This window comes from Lynx rufus, unplaced genomic scaffold (assembly GCF_022079265.1).
Source record: "Lynx rufus isolate CCGP_SWC_20201006 ecotype Redwood Valley unplaced genomic scaffold, mLynRuf1.p SCAF_5, whole genome shotgun sequence".
Taxonomy (NCBI): domain Eukaryota; kingdom Metazoa; phylum Chordata; class Mammalia; order Carnivora; family Felidae; genus Lynx; species Lynx rufus.
The window spans coordinates 156,352,839-156,361,532 of record NW_025814867.1 but is presented as its reverse complement, the minus strand read 5'-3'; positions in this window follow the sequence as shown (position 1 = coordinate 156,361,532).

The following is an 8,694-nucleotide window of genomic DNA, read 5'->3' as shown; positions in this document are numbered from 1 at the left end:
CTTGGAGAGCTGGCCACTCAGGGCCAGCCCGGGAGGAGTGGAGACCGCAGCCACAGAAGGGGCCTGGCAAGGAGGTGGGGGGTGGGCAGCCTGCGTTGGGGCCAGCACGGTCCCCAGTGGCTACAGAGAGCCCCGTGTGGGGCCAGCAAGCAGGGGCTGGGCGGGAGCTCAGCCAGCAGACCGGCCACCCACCCGGGGCCACCTCCCGGCCTCAGTGGGGGCCTGAGGTGGGGGTGTCTGCCCTGGTCTGCAGTGGGACCCCACGGCTGTGCTGGGGTGACCTGGGGGCGGTGAGGGGTGGGGAGTCTCCTGGTGCAGGGGTGGTAGGAAGGCCACGGAGCAGGGAGGCTGCCCCACGCCTCCCGCCTGCCCTGCTCCAGAGCTGTGGGACCCTTGCAGCCAGACTCAATGGGCGCTTCCTGGCTCTGAGTCCCTTCCTCTGTGAGGGAAGGTGACAGCCCGCCCGACTTGTGGGTAAGGACCCTGAGTCCCAAAAGCTCCCTGCTGGCCCTGGGCGCCAGGCCCCCTCGGAGCCGAGCACACCAGGCCCGGGGGTGCGGCTGCCCTCGCTGAGGGCTTGCGCTGGGCCAAGGGCAGGTGGTCTCCCTTCCTTGGGAAAAAGGGAAATGAAAACAGGAGAGGGAAGTGGTTTCCCTGAGCGGCAGAAGGTCACAAGTGCCCAGCGCGGGAACGGTGGCAGCAGAGGCAGTGGGCCCTGTGCTGCTATTGCCTCGGGACCCTGGGGAGGAGCAGCGGGCCCCCAGCCCACGGGCAGCCAGATCCCCGGACACACACGGAGACCCCCCTTCGCCGAGGAGAGCCGTCAGGGCGCCTCGGGGCAACACCCCCTCATCACATCACACCCCGGCGTCCAGGCGGCCCTGGCCCCAGGAAGACTGTTCATCTGTGGTTCACCGGCGGTGGGAGTTGGGGCAGAGGTGACAGGGGTGCCCAGAGAAGTGACATGAGGAGGGGGGGCGCCGTCGGCTCCTGGGAGCATACTCGTTATTGTCACTCCAAAAGGAAAGCCTTCTTCCAGGACTTCCCTGAGCCCAGGGTGGCCGGAGACAGCTCTCAGGAGGTGCCCACAGGTCGGGACAGCAGGAGATTCCCCGGGAAAGGCCTAGGGAGCTTCAGGGAAACTGAGGTCGGCAAAGCCCCCACCAGCCAGGGTCAGCAGCCCCAGTGACTGGGGTGGGGGGGCAAGACCCCCGTGCTCTCTCCCCCAGATGCCCTCTGGTGATATGCTGGCTGTCACACTTGGTGACTCACCCTCACACCCACTCGGTGGCAGGCATCATGTCTCCGGTGCCCGGATGAGGAAGCTGAACCCCAGGACTCAGCCTTCAGGAAGCACGAGAGAGGGCACCGGTGCTGTGCCTGCACCCCAAGCCCTCCCCGGGGCCCCGGCACCCCCCTCCTGCTGCTTCACCCCAAGTGGGATGCACGTTCTCGAGAGGGACCAGGGGACAGGAGGGGCTGGCCCGGAGGCTGGGCAGAATTTAAGCTGGAGGAGGCTGCTCGGTGATGTGTTTGCACGTGCACGCACGTGGGCCGGGGTGCAGAAACCCATCGCCCCGCTTGTTCGGACTGGGTCACCACCACAGGCTTAAGGAGCAAAGGTTTTGTCCCCAAGCTGCAGAGGAGGAAGCCTCAGAGAGTCGGTGACTCAGGACGTCCAGCTCATCAGCTGGTGTTGGCCTGTGTGACTCCTGGTCAGGTGCCCGCGAGCCTGGGGACAGCGCTGTTGACCAACAGGGCCAAGTGGGTGAGCTCACGGCAGGAGAAGGGTGTCTCCTGTCGGTGGATGGGACCACAGCGGGAGAGGTGACCACGGGGAGGTGACTTCCCCCCTGCAGTGCAGGATGAGGGAGGGAGCTGGCCTTCATCGGAGGAAGAGGAGGGCACTTACCCTGTGCCCGGTGTTCGGGGAGGACCAGGGACAGCAGGTCTTTGTCCCCTCTGGGGCTGCAGGATGGCCTGGGCTGACCGGATTCCGTAGCTCACGGTCCCTAGTGCCTTGGGCGCTCTGTCGCTAGGACAGGCTCTCGCCCTCAGCAGGGCCTTCCGCCCCCTGGGGCCCCGTTTGTGCCTGATCATCAGGCCACCGTGTTCCAGGGATCCTGGAGCTCACGAGAGCCAAGCCGATGGCGTCAGCACAGGCCGGGCGTGCAGGCTGGGTGTGCACCAAGCGTGCACCGGGTGTGTGGGCTAGGTGTGCAGGCCGGGTGTGCTGGGCTGTGCTAGCCCTGCCGTGAGGGAGTGCCGGCGTGTGCGGGGCTCAGCCTGCGCGTGTGTGCATGTGCATGGGCACATGCGCGTGCGTTCCCGAGCCCGAGACCTCCGTTGCCACAGGGAAAAATGTGCCGTGGTCGCCACCGTGCAAGTTGTCCCGAAGGAGGCCAGAGGCCGAGGGTCTGTGCGAAGCGAGACCCGAGGAGGCCGGGGGTGGGGGTGGGGGTGGGGGTGGGGGGGGGGTGAAGCCTGAAGTCATTTCTGCTCCAGAAACCAGACGCACGCGGGTTTTCCTTCCTGGGCCGGCGGAATCCCGCTCATCCAGGCAGGAGGAAGTGAGAGTTTACTGTAAACAGGGCTCCCCGTAGCCTTCGTTTATGGTCAAATATCACAAAGACCTGCTGGAGACCAGGGCCTGGGGGGAGAGGTGCCCGCTGGCAGGCGCACCTGCCCCTGACGTGGAGGGCGGCTCTGCCCCGGCTCCGGGCTCCGGGCTCCGGGCTCCTCTAAGGCCAAGGGGCTGGGCCCCCAGCTCCCTGCGCGAGCTCCTGGGCCCGCGGGGCCCGCCTCGAGCGGACAGCTCTGTGGCCGTGGGGCTCCGTGCAGAGTCGCGGCCTGCCCGGCGCGAGCCCGGCTGACTCTGCACAGACGTTATGCTGCGTTTTTGCGTAAACAGGAGTCCTTTCAGGTGGCATTTCATCCTTGACTTTGAGACTCAGGTGACTTTCTCTCTGGGGGATAGAGTCCCGCAGGCTGGACTCCAAGTTCCCGAGGACCGGCCAGGATCCTCCTGGGCACCGTGCCCGGGGAAGCTCCGCCTGGCGGGAGGCCTCCTCCCCACGAGGACGCGCCCACCCTCCCCCCGGCCCCTGCTGGGCTCCGTCACTGGGCTCCATTCTGGCTCTGGCTTCCGGGCCCATCAGGGAACAGCTCTGGTGAGACCGGACACCGGAGTCGAACTCAGACAACGGGGATCGCGCCCCCCGGCCTTCTCTCCTGAGGACCTGACCCTGGTGGGGACGGACGGAGGGCGGGAGGGAGGCACCTCCACCCCGGGGCAGACGCTCTCAGGGTGACTCATCCGGGTGCGGAGCCACGACAGGCTTCGCTGCTCACCCTGGCTGCGCTTGGTTTGGGAAGGCGGGGAGACCAGTGACTTCTCGTGACCCGGGGTTGAGGCACCCGTGAGCTCGTCCAGGCAGGGCCCACGCTGGGCATCGAATCCACGCTACGCGGAGGCCGGAGTGGCTTTCAGGAGTCCCGACAGGCCCCCCGCCTGGCTCTGTGCTGCCAGGAGCCCTCTGCAGCCTACGACGGGCTCCGGGGCTCGGCCCTCCCCCATCCCAGGGTGCCAACCGGCCCCTGGAAACAGGTGGGGCCTGGGGTTCCCAGGCTGGAGGCTGGGGGTGCTGCTCAGGGTTTGGACGGACCCACGGATCGGACAGAGAGACGGGAGGAGAGGGGAAGAGAGATCCACCTCGTGGCTAAGTGGGGAGACTGGGACAGGAAGGTGGGGTCAGCACGTGGGAGGGGTCCAGGCAGAGATGCCGTGGTCGGTCAATTCCATCACGCTGCTGGCAGACAATGCGGGCCAAGGACTGATTTGCCAATTACGTTTGGTCCCCATGAGTGTGTACCTGCATGTTTGACCACCTGGCACTCCGGGGTGGCGAGAGGCGGGACCGTCCGCACAATGCCCACCTCACTGCTTTGCCGCACGTGGCCTCCACCCCGCCACTCGCTGCTCGTCGCCCTCAGCCCTTCCTGCGTCGGCCCCCCTGCCCCAGCCTCTCTGAGAGCCTTTGCCCGGGTAGCTGCACACATCCTCCGAGACCCAGCCTGCCCTTCCTCTGGTTTCCACGGTACCTCTGCACCCCCCTGCCTGAGCACCTAGGTATGGACCTGGCATTCCCGCATGAGTGTTGGTCTCTTTATATTGCCAGAACTCTCTTGGCTCAGAATCTCCATTCAAATGAACTTAAGTAAATAGGAAATTTATTGGCTTACGTTACCTACATCTCCCAGGAGCAGCTTCAGGCCTGGCTGGATCCAGGAGCCCCGGTCATGGCCTCGAGCCTCGGCCTCTCTCTCCCTGTCTTGGTTCTGCTTGTCTTTTACTGACTTCATTCTGGGTGTCAGCTCTCTCCCCGCGGGGTGGAGGTGGCCTCTGACAATCCCACAGTTGCCTCCTACCAAGTGAGCCCCGATTTTCTGGTCACTCTGGGAACAAGTCCCAGAGGGGGTTCTCATGTTGTGATTTGGGTCACGTGAGCATCGCAGAACCACCCGCTGTGGCTGGCGGACCAGGTACATGTCTGTCCTTATACTGGGCAAGGGCAGCCCCGCAGGAAGGAGAGGTTTGCTGCCTGGCCAAGGGGAGAGGGAGGCTGGGCAGTCTCCCCCGCGGGCCGGGTGAGCTCCTCACGACAAGGTTGTGCATTTTAAGTGTCTCTGCACCCGTGGCCCCCTGCACAGTGCCTGGCACATGGATGGGTACGGTCTTTCTTGACTAGCAACTGCCCCTCTCCCACGTAGGGGCTTCTTGGCTTTAGAGAGTGGGGCACATGGGCTCTGGGGAAATTATAAAGTGACAAAGGTCATCTTTGGGAAACCTCTCGGCTGCCCAGGTGTGGCTCTTCCTCCTCTGATGGCCTCAAGATGAAGGATTAAGCTGCAGCAGAACGGACAGGGGGCAGGGGTGGGCAGGCTTTCCCGGCCCCTGAGGCCCTTCCCACAATTATCACAGTGTTCAGCTCCAAATCAAAACCCACGGCCTACAGTGGGGTCGAAAATGCCACATATGGGGCGCCTGGGTGGCGCAGTCGGTTAAGCGTCCGACTTCAGCCAGGTCACGATCTCGCGGTCTGTGAGTTCGAGCCCCGCGTCAGGCTCTGGGCTGATGGCTCAGAGCCTGGAGCCTGTTTCCGATTCTGTGTCTCCCTCTCTCTCTGCCCCTCCCCCGTTCATGCTCTGTCTCTCTCTGTCCCAAAAAAATAAACGTTGAAAAAAAAAATTAAAAAAAAAAAAAAAAGAAAAAGAAAATGCCACATAGATGCTGGAGGCTGTCTGCTGTGGTCATCCCAGACACCCAGTGCCAGCCTTGGCAGAGAATCAGAGCCTCGAGGCCATGATGTGGGGTCCTGGATCTAGCCATGCCTGAAGCTGCCCCGTTGTCAACAGAACCTCCCTGCTTTCAGAGGCGGGTAAGGAGTTGGTGGATTCGGTTCTGGACGAGCCGTGTGTCTCCTCAGCGTCCCCCAACACTCCCCGCCGCCATCGCTGGGGCTGGCTGCTTCCAAGGCTCTCCCTCTGCTGAGCCCACCCCCAGGGCGGGGATGCATCGGGTCCTGACGTCGTCTGATCCCGGGGAGCCTGGAACCTCCGTGCGTGACATTCACGCAGGTCTGCAGCTCTCTCCGCCCTCAGCCTCTCCTTTCCTTCCCCAGGCTAAAAACGCAGACAAGTGCACCCCCACCCACCGTAACGGGTTCTCTGGAGTCTCGAGGGTGAGGAACGCCACCGCGGAAAAGGCGGCGAGGCCACAGCGCACGTGTTCTCTCTCTGCAGGACGGGTCTCAGAGCCTCAGCTCGGGGTGTACACGGAGCGGTTTTGTTGGGGCCAACAGCCCCTCCCGATCATGCTTTGCGGCCTCCTCCCCTGCGCGGGCCCCGCCACACCCGATCACTTTGGGTGGTCGGGGTGCCGTCCTCTGTCTAAAGCAGCTTCTCATCCCGCCCACGGCCCGCCTGGCCGGAGCCGGACTGTGTCACACGGGGCTCCGGCTGCCCCCGGCCCAGGTGCCACCAGGTCTGATGCCCCCAGCCTCGTGGCCTGCCCTCGCGAGCCATCACGCATAAAGCCCGGCAGGGAGGTTTCCGTCCCCGGAGGGCCTCTCAGGATCGGAGTGGGGTGCAGGGGGAGTGGGGGTGTCAGGGGCTGCTTAGCTCCACTGCCATTTACAACCTCAGTCACCGACTCCGGGGCTCTGGTAAGCACCTCCCTCTCAATCCCGTTCTCACCGTGCCCTCGCTAGCTCCCCAGATGCCACCCCGCGGTCCCCGGCTCCTGGTGTCCGGGCCCTTGTGGAGTCTGGGCTGCTCTGTGCCAAGGTGAGTGGCAGCCGGGACGAGGTCACAGGCGACATTGTGGTTTCCACCTTACCCCCTTTCGGATCACTGACCCTGGTGGACCCCGGCCGCCATGCTGTGAGGACGTCCGCGTGGCTCTTCGGAGATGCCAAGTGGCCGGGCACCGAGGGCCCTGCCAACGGCCGTGTGAACTCACCTTCTCGAAAACAGACCCTCCGGCCCCGGTGACACCCGCACGTGATGCCACCCTGTCTGACATCTTAGCTGCAGCCTTGTGATAAACCCTGAGTCAGACCCCCCAAATCCCTGAGCCACAGAAACCACAAGGTAATAAACGCTTGTTTAAAACGGCTAGTTTTGGGGGAGTTGTTACAGAGCCCCGGGTAACTCCTCTCCCCTGCGTGCGCCCACACCTACTGGTTCTTGCTGTGGGACACAAAGGCAAAGAAACAAATCAAATTTCCTTACAACGTACAGCCCATTGACAAGTCCTTGGGACAGGCAGGGTGACCTTCCCCCGGGAGCTCAGCGGCCTGGATGAGGACACTTTGCTCGGGGCAAAAGTCGATCTTAGCCTGACACGGTCCCACTCTCCAGGGTCCTGTGAGTCTCCTTTAACAAATAAAGACTCCTTTGGAAACTTCCTTTGTCTCAACACCCCCCCCCCAAGGTATATGCTGGCAATGTGGCCCCCTGATCTCCATCTGAAGGGTCTCATGACGGGGTTTTGACTAAACAGTAATAAATGACCTTTTCCCAACAACAACAAGCCCCTCCGGGTCCTGGAAGCCTTGTTTCCAAAACTCCCGGGAGGCCTGTGCTGTCCTGAACCCCTCCCACCCTGAACCCCTCCTCGCAACCCCAGTGCAGCTCTTTCTGTGCACGGGTCCGTCCCCCTGCCTTAATAAAATCACCTCTTTCTTTGCACGGAAGACGTCTCGGGAATTCCTCCTTGGCTGTTCGCTCCGGACCCCACGTTTCCACGTCAGTTCTGTTCTCCTGGAGAGCCCTGCCCGTCCCGGCACACACTCAGGCCACCCGCCCCCCAGCCCCCAATCCCCGCCTGGCTTCTTCAGGTCTGTCTACACTCCTGCCCACAGTTCCTTGGTTAAACGCTTCTCAAATGAGCCGGTTTGCACGCGACAGCCATTTCTTGTCAGGCCCACGCTTGGCAAAGCCACCCCACCCCCACCCCCAGTCAAGACCCAACCAACTGCCACTGGGAGGGACTTTCCGGGCCTTTCCCAGCTGGAGAAATCTGGAAGCAACTTTGACCTTTTCCTCAGATCCACCCACAGCAGCAGCAGCGACGGCTGAGGACCCGTAATAAAGAAAATGCAGGGGCGCCTGGGTGGCTCAGTCGGTTAGGCGTCCGACTTCGGCTCAGGTCATGATCTCACGGTCCGTGGGTTCGAGCCCCGCGTCGGGCTCTGTGCTGACCGCTCAGAGCCTGGAGCCTGTTTCAGATTCTGTGTCTCCCTCTCTCTGACCCTCCCCCCGTTCATGCTCTGTCTCTCTCTGTCTCAAAAATAAATAAACGTTAAAAAATTAAAAAAAAAAAAAAATGAAGTGAATTTAAAAAAAAAAAAAAAGAAAATGCAATCGGACGCGCTGGAACGACGTTCTGCTTTCTCATCGCTAACCGTCAACCTCCGCAGGTAATTGTGCAAAGGGGGCAGCGTGTGAGAGGACACTACTGGTTCCACCGTCACCCGCATGGCCTCCGGGGCCCCGGGAGCCGCCTTCCACCAGGGAGAGAGGGCGGAGGGCTCCGTCCCCGTGTCCCTGTCCCCGGGCCACCTGCGGAGGCCGACTTGCCCAGGCTCTTCGGGAAAGTCCCGGGAGGAGGGACTTCCTCACCGCATCCCTGGAATGTTGTTTTCCCTCCGGAGGAAGCCTGGGAGCGGGAGTCTCTTCCTGCCAGGGACTCCCCTCCGGTGCCCCCACCCCTGAGACGCCGCTGCCCACAGGTCGTGGGCTGGTGGCCGGGCGGCCGCGGGAGGGGCGGGTCCAGAGCCACGAGGGGCAGCACCAGCTCCCGGGACCCTGCCTGTGTTCAGGCGTTTGATGTTTCGTTCATCAGGAATTTTGAATTAATTCTGGCTTCGGAGAGGGTTGGGCTAAAATGGTGCCCATCTTGATCAGCGAGTTTTTTTAGCGACTCCCACTTGGATTTCGCACCAAGACGAGCATCTCCCTCGCTGTGCCCTGAGGTCTGGTTTCTGCCCTCGAGGGACGGGACACACATCACACACTGGGTGTGCGTGGTCGTCTGCACGGGGCGTCCCCCGCGGAGCCTGAACCCCACGCAGCCACGGGCCAGCACCTGGCAGACGCCGACAGAAGCCCGATAAACACCAGTACACGGAA